Source organism: Ascaphus truei, unplaced genomic scaffold (genome assembly GCF_040206685.1).
Source record: "Ascaphus truei isolate aAscTru1 unplaced genomic scaffold, aAscTru1.hap1 HAP1_SCAFFOLD_447, whole genome shotgun sequence".
Taxonomy (NCBI): domain Eukaryota; kingdom Metazoa; phylum Chordata; class Amphibia; order Anura; family Ascaphidae; genus Ascaphus; species Ascaphus truei.
This window is the reverse complement of record NW_027456778.1, coordinates 262214-281290: the sequence shown is the minus strand read 5'-3', so window position 1 is coordinate 281290 and position 19077 is coordinate 262214. Positions and strand designations below refer to the sequence as shown.

General features: G+C 53.6%; 1 protein-coding gene across 1 annotated transcript in view; it reads right to left on the bottom strand.

Annotated features, from left to right (window-relative positions):
* LOC142484869 (GRB10-interacting GYF protein 1-like) overlaps window positions 1–16608 on the bottom strand; it is a 64647-nt gene extending 48039 nt beyond the window's left edge. The window contains exon 1 of the mRNA XM_075584100.1: window positions 14422–16608. The gene's annotated coding sequence lies outside the window, so the exon portion shown is untranslated. The remainder of the gene's footprint in view (window positions 1–14421) is intronic.
* Window positions 16609–19077: the final 2469 nt, after the last annotated feature.

Here is a 19077-nt window from a genome sequence, read left to right as displayed (position 1 = left end):
ATAAGAGGGCGTCTCACACTGGGGATTCCTATAAGGTAATAGGGACAGCGGTGCCTCCCTGTGATGGGATAAGAGGGCGTCTCACACTGGGGATTCCTATAAGGTAATAGGGACAGCGGTGCCTCCCTGTGATGGGATAAGAGGGCGTCTCACACACACGGGATTCCTATAAGGTAATAGGGACAGCGGTGCCCCCCTGTGATGGGATAAGAGGGCGTCTCACACACACGGGATTCCTATAAGGTAATAGGGACAGCGGCGCCTCCCTGTGATGGGATAAGAGGGCGTCTCACACACGGGGATTCCTATAAGGTAATAGGGACAGCGGTGCCCCCCTGTGATGGGATAAGAGGGCGTCTCACACACGGGATTCCTATAAGGTAATAGGGACAGCGGTGCCTCCCTGTGATGGGATAAGAGAGCGTCTCACACACAGGATTCCTATAAGGTAATAGGGACAGCGGCGCCTCCCTGTGATGGGATAAGAGGGCGTCTCACACACACGGGATTCCTATAAGGTAATAGGGACAGCGGCGCCCCCCTGTGATGGGATAAGAGGGCGTCTCACACACACGGGATTCCTATAAGGTAATAGGGACAGCGGTGCCTCCCTGTGATGGGATAAGAGGGCGTCTCACACACAGGGGATTCCTATAAGGTAATAGGGACAGCGGTGCCTCCCTGTGATGGGATAAGAGGGCGTCTCACACACACAGGATTCCTATAAGATAATAGGGACAGCGGCGCCTCCCTGTGATGGGATAAGAGGGCGTCTCACACACAGGATTCCTATAAGGTAATAGGGACAGCGGTGCCCCCCTGTGATGGGATAAGAGGGCGTCTCACACACAGGATTCCTATAAGGTAATAGGGACAGCGGTGCCCCCCTGTGATGGGATAAGAGGGCGTCTCACACACGGGATTCCTATAAGGTAATAGGGACAGCGGTGCCCCCCTGTGATGGGATAAGAGGGCGTCTCACACACAGGATTCCTATAAGGTAATAGGGACAGCGGTGCCTCCCTGTGATGGGATAAGAGGGCGTCTCACACACGGGATTCCTATAAGGTAATAGGGACAGCGGTGCCTCCCTGTGATGGGATAAGAGGGCGTCACACACACGGGATTCCTATAAGGTAATAGGGACAGCGGTGCCCCCCTGTGATGGGATAAGAGGGCGTCTCACACACACGGGATTCCTATAAGGTAATAGGGACAGCGGCGCCTCCCTGTGATGGGATAAGAGGGCGTCTCACACACGGGGATTCCTATAAGGTAATAGGGACAGCGGTGCCCCCCTGTGATGGGATAAGAGGGCGTCTCACACACGGGATTCCTATAAGGTAATAGGGACAGCGGTGCCTCCCTGTGATGGGATAAGAGAGCGTCTCACACACAGGATTCCTATAAGGTAATAGGGACAGCGGCGCCTCCCTGTGATGGGATAAGAGGGCGTCTCACACACACGGGATTCCTATAAGGTAATAGGGACAGCGGCGCCCCCCTGTGATGGGATAAGAGGGCGTCTCACACACACGGGATTCCTATAAGGTAATAGGGACAGCGGTGCCCCCTGTGATGGGATAAGAGGGCGTCTCACACACAGGGGATTCCTATAAGGTAATAGGGACAGCGGTGCCTCCCTGTGATGGGATAAGAGGGCGTCTCACACACGGGATTCCTATAAGGTAATAGGGACAGCGGTGCCCCCCTGTGATGGGATAAGAGGGCGTCTCACACACACACAGGATTCCTATAAGATAATAGGGACAGCGGCGCCCCCCTGTGATGGGATAAGAGGGCGTCTCACACACAGGATTCCTATAAGGTAATAGGGACAGCGGTGCCCCCCTGTGATGGGATAAGAGGGCGTCTCACACACGGGATTCCTATAAGGTAATAGGGACAGCGGTGCCCCCCTGTGATGGGATAAGAGGGCGTCTCACACACAGGATTCCTATAAGGTAATAGGGACAGCGGTGCCTCCCTGTGATGGGATAAGAGGGCGTCTCACACACGGGATTCCTATAAGGTAATAGGGACAGCGGTGCCTCCCTGTGATGGGATAAGAGGGCGTCACACACACGGGGGATTCCTATAAGGTAATAGGGACAGCGGTGCCTCCCTGTGATGGGATAAGAGGGCGTCTCACACACACGGGGTTCCTATAAGGTAATAGGGTCAGCGGTGCCTCCCTGTGATGGGATAAGAGGGCGTCTCACACACAGGGTTCCTATAAGGTAATAGGGACAGCGGTGCCACCCTGTGATGGGATAAGAGGGCGTCTCACACACGGGATTCCTATAAGGTAATAGGGACAGCGGTGCCTCCCTGTGATGGGATAAGAGGGCGTCTCACACACAGGATTCCTATAATGTAATAGGGACAGCGGTGCCTCCCTGTGATGGGATAAGAGGGCGTCTCACACACGGGATTCCTATAAGGTAATAGGGACAGCGGTGCCCCCCTGTGATGGGATAAGAGGGCGTCTCACACACACAGTATTCCTATAAGGTAATAGGGACAGCGGCGCCGCCCTGTGATGGGATAAGAGGGCGTCTCACACACAGGATTCCTATAAGGTAATAGGGACAGCGGTGCCTCCCTTTGATGGGATAAGAGGGCGTCTCACACACGGGGGATTCCTATAAGGTAATAGGGACAGCGGTGCCCCCCTGTGATGGGATAAGAGGGCGTCTCACACTGGGGATTCCTATAAGGTAAAAGGGACAGCGGTGCCTCCCTGTGATGGGATAATAGGGACAGCGGTGCCCCCCTGTGATGGGATAAGAGGGCGTCTCACACTGGGGATTCCTTAAAGGTAATAGGGACAGCGGTTCCTCCCTGTGATGGGATAAGAGGGCGTCTCACACACACGGGATTACTATAAGGTAATAGGGACAGCGGTGCCCCCCTGTGATGGGATAAGAGGGCGTCTCACACACAGGGGATTCCTATAAGGTAATAGGGACAGCGGCGCCCCCCTGTGATGGGATAAGAGGGCGTCTCACACACACAGGATTCCTATAAGGTAATAGGGACAGCGGTTCCCCCCTGTGATGGGATAAGAGGGCGTCTCACACACACGGGATTCCTATAAGGTAATAGGGACAGCGGCGCCGCCCTGTGATGGGATAAGAGGACGTCTCACACACAGGATTCCTATAAGGTAATAGGGACAGCGGTGCCTCCCTGTGATGGGATAAGAGGGCGTCTCACACTGGGGATTCCTATAAGGTAATAGGGACAGCGGTGCCTCCCTGTGATGGGATAAGAGGGCGTCTCACACACACGGGATTCCTATAAGGTAATAGGGACAGCGGTGCTTCCCTGTGATGGGATAAGAGGGCGTCTCACACACACGGGATTCCTATAAGGTAATAGGGACAGCGGCGCCTCCCTGTGATGGGATAAGAGGGCGTCTCACACACGGGGGATTCCTATAAGGTAATAGGGACAGCGGTGCCTCCCTGTGATGGGATAAGAGAGCGTCTCACACACAGTATTCCTATAAGGTAATAGGGACAGCGGCGCCTCCCTGTGATGGGATAAGAGGGCGTCTCACACACGGGGGATTCCTATAAGGTAATAGGGACAGCGGTGCCTCCCTGTGATGGGATAAGAGAGCGTCTCACACACAGTATTCCTATAAGGTAATAGGGACAGCGGCGCCTCCCTGTGATGGGATAAGAGGGCGTCTCACACACACGGGATTCCTATAAGGTAATAGGGACAGCGGCGCCCCCCTGTGATGGGATAAGAGGGCGTCTCACACACACGGGATTCCTATAAGGTAATAGGGACAGCGGTGCCCCCCTGTGATGGGATAAGAGGGCGTCTCACACACAGGGGATTCCTATAAGGTAATAGGGACAGCGGTGCCTCCCTGTGATGGGATAAGAGGGTGTCACACACACAGGATTCCTATAAGTTAATAGGGACAGCGGTGCCCCCCTGTGATGGGATAAGAGGGCGTCTCACACACGGGATTCCTATAAGGTAATAGGGACAGCGGTGCCTCCCTGTGATGGGATAAGAGGACGTCTCACACACACAGGATTCCTATAAGATAATAGGGACAGCGGCGTCCCCCTGTGATGGGATAAGAGGGCGTCTCACACACAGGATTCCTATAAGGTAATAGGGACAGCGGTGCCTCCCTGTGATGGGATAAGAGGGCGTCTCACACACGGGATTCCTATAAGGTAATAGGGACAGCGGTGCCCCCCTGTGATGGGATAAGAGGGCGTCTCACACACAGGATTCCTATAAGGTAATAGGGACAGCGGTGCCTCCCTGTGATGGGATAAGAGGGCGTCTCACACACAGGGGATTCCTATAAGGTAATAGGGACAGTGGTGCCTCCCTGTGATGGGATAAGAGGGCGTCTCACACACACAGGATTCCTATAAGGTAATAGGGTCACCAGTGCCCCCCTGTGATGGGATAAGAGGGCGTCTCACACACAGGATTCCTATAAGGTAATAGGGACAGCGGTGCCCCCCTGTGATGGGATAAGAGGGCGTCTCACACACAGGATTCCTATAAGGTAATAGGGACAGCGGTGCCCCCCTGTGATGGGATAAGAGGGCGTCTCACACACACAGCATTCCTATAAGGTAATAGGGACAGCGGCGCCCCCCTGTGATGGGATAAGAGGGCGTCTCACACACGGGATTCCTATAAGGTAATAGGGACAGCGGTGCCTCCCTGTGATGGGATAAGAGGGCGTCTCACACACACGGGATTCCTATAAGGTAATAGGGACAGCGGCGCCTCCCTGTGATGGGATAATAGGGCGTCTCACACACAGGATTCCTATAAGATAATAGGGACAGCGGTGCCTCCCTGTGATGGGATAAGAGGGCGTCTCACACACAGGATTCCTATAAGGTAATAGGGACAGCGGTGCCCCCCTGTGATGGGATAAGAGGGCGTCTCACACACGGGATTCCTATAAGGTAATAGGGACAGCGGTGCCCCCCTGTGATGGGATAAGAGGGCGTCTCACACACACGGGATTCCTATAAGGTAATAGGGACAGCGGTGCCTCCCTGTGATGGGATAAGAGGGCGTCTCACACACGGGATTCCTATAAGGTAATAGGGACAGCGGTGCCCCCCTGTGATGGGATAAGAGGGCGTCTCACACACGGGGGATTCCTATAAGGTAATAGGGACAGCGGTGCCTCCCTGTGATGGGATAAGAGGGCGTCTCACACACAGGATTCCTATAAGATAATAGGGACAGCGGTGCCCCCCTGTGATGGGATAAGAGGGCGTCTCACACACGGGATTCCTATAAGGTAATAGGGACAGCGGCGCCCCCCTGTGATGGGATAAGAGGGCGTCTCACACACAGGATTCCTATAAGGTAATAGGGACAGCGGTGCCTCCCTGTGATGGGATAAGAGGGCGTCTCACACACACAGGATTCCTATAAGGTAATAGGGACAGCGGTGCCCCCCTGTGATGGGATAAGAGGGCATCTCACACACAGGATTCCTATAAGGTAATAGGGACAGCGGTGCCCCCCTGTGATGGGATAAGAGGGCGTCTCACACACGGGATTCCTATAAGGAAATAGGGACAGCAGCGCCCCCTGTGATGGGATAAGAGGGTGTCTCACACACACAGGATTCCTATAAGGTAATAGGTAAAGCGGTGCCTCCCTGTGATGGGATAAGAGGGCGTCTCACACACAGGATTCCTATAAGGTAATAGGGACAGCGGCGCCCCCCTGTGATGGGATAAGAGGGCGTCTCACACACAGGATTCCTATAAGGTAATAGGGACAGCGGTGCCCCCCTGTGATGGGATAAGAGGGCGTCTCACACACACGGGATTCCTATAAGGTAATAGGGACAGCAGCGCCCCCTGTGATGGGATAAGAGGGCGTCTCACACACAGGATTCCTATAAGGTAATAGGGACAGCGGAGCCTCCCTGTGATGTGATAAGAGGGCGTCTCACACACAGGATTCCTATAAGGTAATAGAGACAGCGGTGCCTCCCTGTGATGGGATAAGAGGGCGTCTCACACACACGGGATTCCTATAAGGTAATAGGGACAGCGGTGCCCCCCTGTGATGGGATAAGAGGGCGTCTCACACACACAGGATTCCTATAAGATAATAGGGACAGCGGTGCCTCCCTGTGATGGGATAAGAGGGTGTCTCACACACGGGGTTCCTATAAGGTAATAGGGACAGCGGTGCCCCCCTGTGATGGGATAAGAGGGCGTCTCACACACAGGATTCCTATAAGGTAATAGGGACAGCGGTGCCTCCCTGTGATGGGATAAGAGGGCGTCTCACACACACGGGATTCCTATAAGGTAATAGGGACAGCGGTGCCTCCCTGTGATGGGATAAGAGGGCGTCTCACACACACGGGATTCCTATAAGATAATAGGGACAGCGGTGCCCCCCTGTGATGGGATAAGAGGGCGTCTCACACACACGGGATTCCTATAAGGTAATAGGGACAGCGGTGCCTCCCTGTGATGGGATAAGAGGGCGTCTCACACACACGGGATTCCTATAAGATAATAGGGACAGCGGTGCCCCCCTGTGATGGGATAAGAGGGCGTCTCACACACACGGGATTCCTATAATGTAATAGGGACAGCGGTGCCCCCCTGTGATGGGATAAGAGGGCGTCTCACACACGGGATTCCTATAAGGTAATAGGGACAGCAGCGCCCCCTGTGATGGGATAAGAGGGCGTCTCACACACAGGATTCCTATAAGGTAATAGGGACAGCGGTGCCTCCCTGTGATGGGATAAGAGGGCGTCTCACACACAGGGGATTCCTATAAGGTAATAGGGACAGCGGTGCCTCCCTGTGATGGGATAAGAGGGCGTCTCACACACGGGAATCCTATAAGGTAATAGGGACAGCGGTGCCCCCCTGTGATGGGATAAGAGGGCGTCTCACACACAGGATTCCTATAAGGTAATAGGGACAGCGGTGCCCCCCTGTGATGGGATAAGAGGGCGTCTCACACACACAGGATTCCTATAAGGTAATAGGGTCAGCGGTGCCTCCCTGTGATGGGATAAGAGGGCGTCTCACACACGGGATTCCTATAAGATAATAGGGACAGCGGTGCCCCCCTGTGATGGGATAAGAGGGCGTCTCACACACAGGATTCCTATAAGGTAATAGGGACAGCGGCGCCCCCCTGTGATGGGATAAGAGGGCGTCTCACACACACACGGGATTCCTATAAGGTAATAGGGACAGCGGCGCCCCCCTGTGATGGGATAAGAGGGCGTCTCACACACGGGGGATTCCTATAAGGTAATAGGGACAGCAGCGCCCCCTGTGATGGGATAAGAGGGCGTCTCACACACAGGATTCCTATAAGGTAATAGGGACAGCGGTGCCTCCCTGTGATGGGATAAGAGGGCGTCTCACACACGGGATTCCTATAAGGTAATAGGGACAGCGGTGCCTCCCTGTGATGGGATAAGAGGGCGTCTCACACACAGGATTCCTATAAAGTAATAGGGTCAGCGGCGCCCCCCTGTGATGGGATAAGAGGGCGTCACACACACACAGGATTCCTATAAGGTAATAGGGTCAGCAGTGCCCCCCTGTGATGGGACAAGAGGGCGTCACACACACACACAGGATTCCTATAAGGTAATAGGGTCAGCGGTGCCCCCCTGTGATGGGATAAGAGGGCGTCACACACACACAGGATTCCTATAAGATAATAGGGACAGCAGCGCCCCCCTGTGATGGGATAAGAGGGCGTCTCACACACACAGGATTCCTATAAGGTAATAGGGTCAGCGGTGCCCCCCTGTGATGGGATAAGAGGGCGTCACACACACACAGGATTCCTATAAGGTAATAGGGTCAGCGGTGCCCCCCTGTGATGGGATAAGAGGGCGTCACACACACACAGGATTCCTATAAGGTAATAGGGTCAGCGGCGCCCCCCTGTGATGGGATAAGAGGGCGTCTCACACACAGGATTCCTATAAGGTAATAGGGACAGCAGTGCCTCCCTGTGATGGGATAAGAGGGCGTCTCACACACACGGGATTCCTATAAGGTAATAGGGACAGCGGTGCCTCCCTGTGATGGGATAAGAGGGCGTCACACACACGGGATTCCTATAAGATAATAGGGACAGCGGTGCCCCCCTGTGATGGGATAAGGGGGCGTCTCACACACAGGATTCCTATAAGGTAATAGGGACAGCGGTGCCTCCCTGTGATGGGATAAGAGGGCGTCTCACACACGGGATTCCTATAAGGTAATAGGGACAGCGGTGCCTCCCTGTGATGGGATAAGAGGGCGTCTCACACACGGGATTCCTATAAGGTAATAGGGACAGCGGTGCCTCCCTGTGATGGGATAAGAGGGCGTCACACACACGGGATTCCTATAAGATAATAGGGACAGCGGTGCCCCCCTGTGATGGGATAAGGGGGCGTCTCACACACAGGATTCCTATAAGGTAATAGGGACAGCGGCGCCCCCCTGTGATGGGATAAGAGGGCGTCTCACACACAGGGGATTCCTATAAGGTAATAGGGACAGTGGCGCCCCCCTGTGATGGGATAAGGGGGCGTCTCACACACAGGATTCCTATAAGGTAATAGGGACAGCGGCGCCCCCCTGTGATGGGATAAGAGGGCGTCTCACACACGGGATTCCTATAAGATAATAGGGACAGCGGCGCCCCCCTGTGATGGGATAAGGGGGCGTCTCACACACAGGATTCCTATAAGGTAATAGGGACAGCGGTGCCTCCCTGTGATGGGATAAGAGGGCGTCTCACACACGGGATTCCTATAAGGTAATAGGGACAGCGGTGCCTCCCTGTGATGGGATAAGGGGGCGTCTCACACACAGGATTCCTATAAGGTAATAGGGACAGTGGCGCCCCCCTGTGATGGGATAAGAGGGCGTCTCACACACGGTTCCTATAAGGTAATAGGGACAGCGGTGCCCCCCTGTGATGGGATAAGAGGGCGTCTCACACACAGGATTCCTATAAGGTAATAGGGACAGCGGTGCCTCCCTGTGATGGGATAAGGGGGCGTCTCACACACAGGATTCCTATAAGGTAATAGGGACAGCGGTGCCTCCCTGTGATGGGATAAGAGGGCGTCTCACACACAGGGGATTCCTATAAGGTAATAGGGACAGCGGTGCCCCCCTGTGATGGGATAAGAGGGCGTCTCACACACAGGATTCCTATAAGGTAATAGGGACAGCGGTGCCCCCCTGTGATGGGATAAGAGGGCGTCTCACACACAGGATTCCTATAAGATAATAGGGACAGCGGCGCCCCCCTGTGATGGGATAAGAGGGCGTCTCACACACAGGGGATTCCTATAAGATAATAGGGACAGCGGCGCCTCCCTGTGATGGGATAAGAGGGCGTCTCACACACAGGATTCCTATAAGGTAATAGGGACAGCGGTGCCTCCCTGTGATGGGATAAGGGGGCGTCTCACACACAGGATTCCTATAAGATAATAGGGACAGCGGCGCCCCCTGTGATGGGATAAGAGGGCGTCTCACACACAGGATTCCTATAAGATAATAGGGACAGCGGTTCCTCCCTGTGATGGGATAAGAGGGCGTCTCACACACACGGGATTCCTATAAGGTAATAGGGACAGCGGCGCCCCCCTGTGATGGGATAAGAGGGCGTCTCACACACAGGATTCCTATAAGGTAATAGGGACAGCGGTGCCTCCCTGTGATGGGATAAGAGGGCGTCTCACACACAGGGGATTCCTATAAGGTAATAGGGACAGCGGTGCCTTCCTGTGATGGGATAAGAGGGCGTCACACACACAGGATTCCTATAAGGTAATAGGGACAGTGGCGCCCCCCTGTGATGGGATAAGAGGGCGTCTCACACACGGGATTCCTATAAGGTAATAGGGACAGCGGTGCCTCCCTGTGATGGGATAAGAGGGCGTCTCACACACAGGATTCCTATAAGGTAATAGGGACAGCGGTGCCCCCCTGTGATGGGATAAGAGGGCGTCTCACACACGGGATTCCTATAAGGTAATAGGGACAGCGGTGCCTCCCTGTGATGGGATAAGAGGGCATCTCACACACAGGATTCCTATAAGGTAATAGGGACAGTGGCGCCCCCCTGTGATGGGATAAGAGGGCGTCTCACACACGGGATTCCTATAAGGTAATAGGGACAGCGGTGCCCCCCTGTGATGGGATAAGAGGGCGTCTCACACACGGGATTCCTATAAGGTAATAGGGACAGCGGTGCCTCCCTGTGATGGGATAAGAGGGCGTCTCACACACAGGATTCCTATAAGGTAATAGGGACAGTGGCGCCCCCCTGTGATGGGATAAGAGGGCGTCTCACACACCAAACCTATAAGGTAATAGGGACAGCGGTGCCTCCCTGTGATGGGATAAGAGGGCGTCTCACACACGGGATTCCTATAAGGTAATAGGGACAGCGGTGCCTCCCTGTGATGGGATAAGGGGGCGTCTCACACACAGGATTCCTATAAGGCAATAGGGACAGCGGCGCCTCCCTGTGATGGGATAAGAGGGCGTCTCACACACAGGATTCCTATAAGGTAATAGGGACAGCGGTGCCCCCCTGTGATGGGATAAGAGGGCGTCTCACACACGGGGGATTCCTATAAGGTAATAGGGACAGTGGCGCCCCCCTGTGATGGGATAAGGGGGCGTCTCACACACAGGATTCCTATAAGGTAATAGGGACAGCGGCGCCCCCCTGTGATGGGATAAGAGGGCGTCTCACACACGGGGTTCCTATAAGGTAATAGGGACAGCGGCGCCCCCCTGTGATGGGATAAGGGGGCGTCTCACACACAGGATTCCTATAAGGTAATAGGGACAGCGGCGCCCCCCTGTGATGGGATAAGGGGGCGTCTCACACACAGGATTCCTATAAGGTAATAGGGACAGCGGCGCCTCCCTGTGATGGGATAAGAGGGCGTCTCACACACAGGATTCCTATAAGGTAATAGGGACAGCGGTGCCCCCCTGTGATGGGATAAGAGGGCGTCTCACACACGGGGGATTCCTATAAGGTAATAGGGACAGTGGCGCCCCCCTGTGATGGGATAAGGGGGCGTCTCACACACAGGATTCCTATAAGGTAATAGGGACAGCGGCGCCCCCCTGTGATGGGATAAGAGGGCGTCTCACACACGGGGTTCCTATAAGGTAATAGGGACAGCGGCGCCCCCCTGTGATGGGATAAGAGGGCGTCTCACACACAGGATTCCTATAAGGTAATAGGGACAGCGGTGCCTCCCTGTGATGGGATAAGAGGGCGTCTCACACACACAGGGTTCCTATAAGGTAATAGGGACAGCGGTGCCTCCCTGTGATGGGATAAGAGGGTGTCTCACACACAGGATTCCTATAAGATAATAGGGACAGCGGTGCCCCCCTGTGATGGGATAAGAGGGCGTCTCACACACACGGGATTCCTATAAGGTAATAGGGACAGCGGTGCCTCCCTGTGATGGGATAAGAGGGCGTCTCACACACACGGGATTCCTATAAGATAATAGGGACAGCGGTGCCTCCCTGTGATGGGATAAGAGGGCGTCTCACACACAGGATTCCTATAAGGTAATAGGGACAGCGGTGCCTCCCTGTGATGGGATAAGAGGGCGTCTCACACACACGGGATTCCTATAAGGTAATAGGGACAGCGGTGCCTCCCTGTGATGGGATAAGAGGGCGTCTCACACACACGGGATTCCTATAAGATAATAGGGACAGCGGTGCCCCCCTGTGATGGGATAAGAGGGCGTCTCACACACAGGGGATTCCTATAAGATAATAGGGACAGCGGTGCCCCCCTGTGATGGGATAAGAGGGCGTCTCACACACGGGATTCCTATAAGGTAATAGGGACAGCGGTGCCTCCCTGTGATGGGATAAGAGGGCGTCTCACACACAGGATTCCTATAAGGTAATAGGGACAGCGGCGCCCCCCTGTGATGGGATAAGAGGGCGTCTCACACACACAGGATTCCTATAAGGTAATAGGGACAGTGGCGCCCCCCTGTGATGGGATAAGAGGGCGTCTCACACACAGGATTCCTATAAGATAATAGGGACAGCGGTGCCTCCCTGTGATGGGATAAGAGGGCGTCTCACACACAGGATTCCTATAAGGTAATAGGGACAGCGGCGCCCCCCTGTGATGGGATAAGAGGGCGTCTCACACACACAGGATTCCTATAAGGTAATAGGTACAGCGGCGCCCCCCTGTGATGGGATAAGAGGGCGTCTCACACACAGGGGATTCCTATAAGGTAATAGGGACAGCGGTGCCTCCCTGTGATGGGATAAGAGGGCGTCTCACACACAGGATTCCTATAAGGTAATAGGGACAGCGGCGCCCCCCTGTGATGGGATAAGAGGGCGTCTCACACACGGGGTTCCTATAAGATAATAGGGACAGCGGCGCCCCCCTGTGATGGGATAAGAGGGCGTCTCACACACAGGGGATTCCTATAAGGTAATAGGGACAGTGGCGCCCCCCTGTGATGGGATAAGGGGGCGTCTCACACACAGGATTCCTATAAGGTAATAGGGACAGCGGCGCCCCCCTGTGATGGGATAAGAGGGCGTCTCACACACGGGGTTCCTATAAGGTAATAGGGACAGCGGTGCCTCCCTGTGATGGGATAAGAGGCGTCTCACACACGGGATTCCTATAAGATAATAGGGACAGCGGTGCCTCCCTGTGATGGGATAAGAGGGCGTCTCACACACGGGATTCCTATAAGGTAATAGGGACAGCGGTGCCCCCCTGTGATGGGATAAGAGGCGTCTCACACACGGGATTCCTATAAGATAATAGGGACAGCGGTGCCTCCCTGTGATGGGATAAGAGGGCGTCACACACACAGGATTCCTATAAGGTAATAGGGACAGCGGTGCCTCCCTGTGATGGGATAAGAGGGCGTCTCACACACAGGATTCCTATAAGGTAATAGGGACAGCGGTGCCTCCCTGTGATGGGATAAGAGGGCGTCTCACACACGGGGTTCCTATAAGGTAATAGGGACAGCGGCGCCCCCCTGTGATGGGATAAGAGGCGTCTCACACACGGGATTCCTATAAGGTAATAGGGACAGCAGTGCCCCCTGTGATGGGATAAGAGGGCGTCTCACACACGGGATTCCTATAAGGTAATAGGGACAGCGGTGCCTCCTGTGATGGGATAAGGGGGCGTCTCACACACGGGATTCCTATAAGGTAATAGGGACAGCGGCGCCCCCCTGTGATGGGATAAGACGGCGTCTCACACACACAGGATTCCTATAAGGTAATAGGGACAGCGGCGCCCCCCTGTGATGGGATAAGAGGGCGTCTCACACACAGGATTCCTATAAGGTAATAGGGACAGCGGTGCCTCCCTGTGATGGGATAAGAGGGCGTCTCACACACACGGGATTCCTATAAGGTAATAGGGACAGCGGTGCCTCCCTGTGATGGGATAAGAGGGCGTCTCACACACGGGATTCCTATAAGGTAATAGGGACAGCGGCGCACCCCTGTGATGGGATAAGAGGGCGTCTCACACACAGGGGATTCCTATAAGGTAATAGGGACAGCGGCGCCCCCCTGTGATGGGATAAGACGGCGTCTCACACACACGGGATTCCTATAAGATAATAGGGACAGCGGTGCCTCCCTGTGATGGGATAAGGGGGCGTCTCACACACAGGATTCCTATAAGGTAATAGGGACAGCGGCGCCCCCCTGTGATGGGATAAGAGGGCGTCTCACACACGGGATTCCTATAAGGTAATAGGGACAGCGGTGCCCCCCTGTGATGGGATAAGGGGGCGTCTCACACACAGGATTCCTATAAGGTAATAGGGACAGCGGTGCCTCCCTGTGATGGGATAAGAGGGCGTCTCACACACGGGGGATTCCTATAAGGTAATAGGGACAGCGGTGCCCCCCTGTGATGGGATAAGAGGGCGTCTCACACATGGGATTCCTATAAGGTAATAGGGACAGCGGTGCCTCCCTGTGATGGGATAAGAGGGCGTCTCACACACGGGATTCCTATAAGGTAATAGGGACAGCGGCGCCCCCCTGTGATGGGATAAGAGGGCGTCTCACACACACGGGATTCCTATAAGGTAATAGGGACAGCGGTGCCCCCCTGTGATGGGATAAGAGGGCGTCTCACACACACGGGATTCCTATAAGGTAATAGGGACAGAGGTGCCCCCCTGTGATGGGATAAGAGGGCGTCTCACACACACGGGATTCCTATAAGGTAATAGGGACAGCGGTGCCCCCCTGTGATGGGATAAGAGGGCGTCTCACACACGGGATTCCTATAAGGTAATAAGATCAGCGGTCTCAGACACATGGGTGAGTCACGGGAGTGGAGGAATCTCACCACAATCTCAGCTGCAGTCTCTCTCAAAGTCCGGTCGCTCAGGACCCTTCCTTGGTTGTCTCACAGACGGTCTCGCAGGTATCCGTGCGGCCGTCTCTCAGACCGGTGACAGACAGAGCTGTCAGAGGTCTGTGTCTCTTCTCCTCGATCTCTCACTCCCCGGCGTTGTGCGCTCTCCCTAACCTTGTATCTCTCGACGCCTGGTTGTCTCTTTGTAAGATGTTTCCTGTCCCTGCGCTTTAAACCCTGTATGTGTCTGTTCTCTCCCGCTGAGGTCCGTAGGTCACTTCAAGTTGACGGGATGTCTCTCTAACACCTCTCTGGCCTGTAGATGTCTCTCCCAGACCTGTCTCTCTTGATAGAGGTCCCTCTCCGTCTCAGACCCCTGTGTCAGGCCCGTCTCTTTTAGGCATGGATGGCTCGTTAGATGTCTGTCTCTCTTGGGCCTGGCAGTCTCTTAAGACTCTGTATAGATAGGTCTACTTGTCTGTGTATTTACATGTGTATGCGGTCTCTCTCAGGCCTGGCTGTTGTGTGCGGTCTAACACTTCTGTAAACATGTATAGGTCATGTGTCTGTCTATCCGCATATATACAGCTGTGTGTATATAAGCCTTCTCTCCCAAGCCTCTGTACGTGTGTACGTGTGTGCGTGTATATATATATATATATATATATATATACACACCTGTCTCTTATTGTGTCAGGCCTCTGTACGTGTGCGTGTGTGTGTGTGTATATATATATATATATATATATATATATATATACCCGTCTCTTATTGTGTCAGGCCTCTGTATGAATGGATATACACGTGTGTCACTGTGTATATACTGGTGTGTACATAAGCTGCTGGTATCAGTCAGCCCTGGCCGCCTTGTCTCCTGGGCCCTTGTGTGCGCGTGTATAGAGGTCACTTGCTGTCTCTTAGGCCTGCGGGTGTATATGTATACGTCTCACTTTCTGAGAGGCTGGTCTGTCTCTCTATCAGGCTATATACATCTGTCTATGGTTGAGCTGTTTGTGTGTATGTCTCGGGTTTCTATGCCTCTCTGAGACCTATCTCTCTCCCTCAGCCCTGTGTGTGTCTATACATATATACGTCTCACTTTTAGGCCTGGCTGTCTTGCTGAGTCAGGACCTGTATGAGATATGTATATATTTGTATTAGTTAGGACCTGTATGAGATATGTATTTATTTGTATTAGTTAGGACCTGTATGAGATAGATATTTGTATTAGTCGGGCCTGTCAGTCACTTGTTGTCTCTGTCAGACCTGTGTGTGATGGGTTGAACAATCTGTCTTTAGACCGTCTCTTTTCTTTCAGGTATCTGTGCATATATATATATCTCGCAGGCCTCTTTGCTTGTGCGTGTGGGTAGATATATATATATATACACACACACACACACTGTAGCTGTCTCTTGTGCGTGCGTATATATATATATATATATATATATATATATATATATATATATATAATTTCAGGCCCCTCTGTGTATATAATGTGTGTATATATACACACACACACTTGTGTGTGTATATACACCTAAGGCCACTGTGTGTGCATATGTATTTGCGTATGTGTATATATATGTATATATACACACACACACACACCTCAGGGTCTCTCTGTATATAATGTGTGCATATATACACCCCTGGCTTGTGTGTGTCTTTATATACAGTGTATATATAAACACACACCTCAGGCCTCTCTCTTTGTATACACTGTGTATATATACACCTCAGTATGTGTATGTATGTATGTATATATACACACACACACACACCTCGGGCCTCTCTCTCTGCGAGTGTGTGTATATATATTTATATATATACCCCGGCCTGTTTGTAAGTATATAAGTGTGTGTATATTTTTTATATATATATATATACACTGCCTGTCTGTGAGTATATACAGTGAGGGTATATAACGCTGCCTGTGCCTGTATATACAGTGTGAGTGTCTGTATATAACGCTGTCTGTGTGTGTATATAACGCTGTCGCCTCCTCTCCCCCCCCCCTCGGGGTTTCCCGGGCTCCCTCTCTCGCGTCTCTCTGTCGCCCCAGTCGCGATATGCCGCCTGGTTACGTCACGACACGCGGGGCCGCCTCCTCCTCCGTGCGGGGGATTCCAAAACAAGATGGCGGCCGCGCCGCGGGGTCACGTGACGTGCCTGCTCGGGCTGGGCGGGGCTGGGTTCGCACGGGGGGCGTGGTCTCTGGGGCGGATCACGTGACGTGCCTGTCTCGGGCTGGGCGGGCCAGGGCAGCACGGGGGGGCGTGGTCTCTGGGGAGGTGCACAGACGTAGGGAGGAGCGTTGGGCGGAAGAGGGCGGGACTGTTCTAGTTGTCAATCACCACCTCCGGGCGTTTTGTTTGCAATGACAAAGTTGTCAATATTTTTTTTCAAGTATACTTTATTGGTAATAATGACAGCCATGTTTTTTAAGATAACTTTATTGTTAATGACAAAAACATGTATTTGGCATCTGCAAATACTGGGTTTTTTTTCACTTTATTGGCAATGACAGGGATGACAATGTTTATTAAATCGTTATGGAAAAAACTTTATTGACAACGAGCATGTTTCATTTTTACGTCATGGACCATGGGCGCGCGTGACAATGATTTGTTTGATGAAAACTTTATTGACTATGTTATTCACAATTACTTTCAATATTAAACTTTATTGACACATTATGTCTTAACATTGACAATTACAACTTTATTTAACATTGACAATTACAACTTTATTTAACATTGACAATTACAACTTTATTTAGCCTGACATAATTGTTCATTAAACTTTATCTCCACTAACAATGTTATTTTTATTGGTGCTTTTTTCACTCTAAACTTTATTGAAAATGACAATATCACAAAGATTTTAAAGGAAGAATGTTTGTTTTTTAAATAAAGTTTGTTTTATTTTTATTTAATTTATAAACAAACGAATAAACTTTATTGCTATTGAGTGATGACACAAAGACAATGTGCAGTGACACGGGGGGAGGGAAGGTCACTTTTACATTTCACTTTATTCTTTTCACATGGGCTCTATTTATTTCCCAAACAATCTGTATTTATTTCATCAACCCTCTGTATCTGTATCTGTTGTCTAAATTTAGCATAGGTTGAACTTGGACATACGTCCTTTTTCAGCTTAATCTACTTTGTAACTGTGTTATAAGGGGGGAGTGAGGGGATGGGGGGGAAAGGAGGGGGAGGGGATGGGGGGGAAAGGAGGGGGAGGGGATGGGGGGGAAAGGAGGGGGAGGGGATGGGGGGGAAAAGAGGGGGAGGGGATGGGGGGGAAAAGAGGGGGCGGGGATGGGGGGGAAAGGAGGGGGCGGGGATGGGGGGGAAAGGAGGGGGCGGGGATGGGGGAGAAAGGAGGGGGCGGGGATGGGGGAGAAAGGAGGGGGCGGGGATGGGGGAGAAAGGAGGGGGCGGGGATGGGGGAGAAAGGAGGGGGCGGGGATGGGGGGGAAAGGAGGGGGCGGGGATGGGGGGGAAAGGAGGGGAAAGGAGGGGGGGGGGGATGGGGGGGAAAGGAGGGGGCGGGGATGGGGGGGATGGGGGGGAAAGGAGGGGGCGGGGATGGGGGGGAAAGGAGGGGGCGGGGATGGGGGGGAAAGGAGGGGGCGGGGATGGGGGGGAAAGGAGGGGGCGGGGATGGGGGAGAAAGGAGGGGGCGGGGATGGGGGAGAAAGGAGGGGGCGGGGATGGGGGGGGAGGGGGCGGGGATGGGGGGGAAAGGGGGGGGGCGGGGATGGGGGGGAAAGGGGGGGGCGGGGATGGGGGGGAAAGGAGGGGGCGGGGATGGGGGGGAAATGAGGGGGCGGGGATGGGGGGGGGAAATGAGGGGGCGGGGATGGGGGGGGGAAATGAGGGGGCGGGGATGGGGGGGGGAAATGAGGGGGCGGGGATGGGGGGGGAAATGAGGGGGCGGGGATGGGGGGGGAAATGAGGGGGCGGGGATGGGGGGGGAAATGAGGGGGCGGGGATGGGGGGGGAAATGAGGGGGCGGGGATGGGGGGGGAAATGAGGGGGCGGGGATGGGGGGGGAAATGAGGGGGTGGGGATGGGGGGGAGGGGATGGGGGGGAAAGGAGGGGGAGGGGATGGGGGGGAAAGGAGGGGGAGGGGATGGGGGGGAAAGGAGGGGGAGGGGATGGGGGGGGAAGGAGGGGGAGGGGGATGGGGGGGAAAGGAGGGGGAGGGGGAAAAGGAGGGGATGGGGGGGAAAGAAGGGAGGGGGGATAGGATGTTGGGAGAGGGGATAGGAGGAGGGAGAGGGGATAGGAGGGAGAGGGGATAGGAGGGTGAGGGTGGGGATAGGAGGGTGAGGGTGGGGATAGGAGGGTGAGGGTGGGGATAGGAGGGAGAGGGGGAGGGGATAGGAGGGGGAGGTGTGAGTGGATAGGAGGGGTAGGGGTGAGTGGGAGGAGGGGATAGGAGAGGAGATGGGGGAGAGGATAGGAGGGGGCTAACATCATCTCACTCCCTTCTACTGTCTCTGTGCGTTCTCCCTACCAATTAGATTGTAAGCTCTTCGGTTCAGGGACTCCTCTTCCTAAATGTTACTTTTATGTAAGAAGCACTTATTCCCATGACCTGTTATTTGTATTATTTGTTATTTATATGAT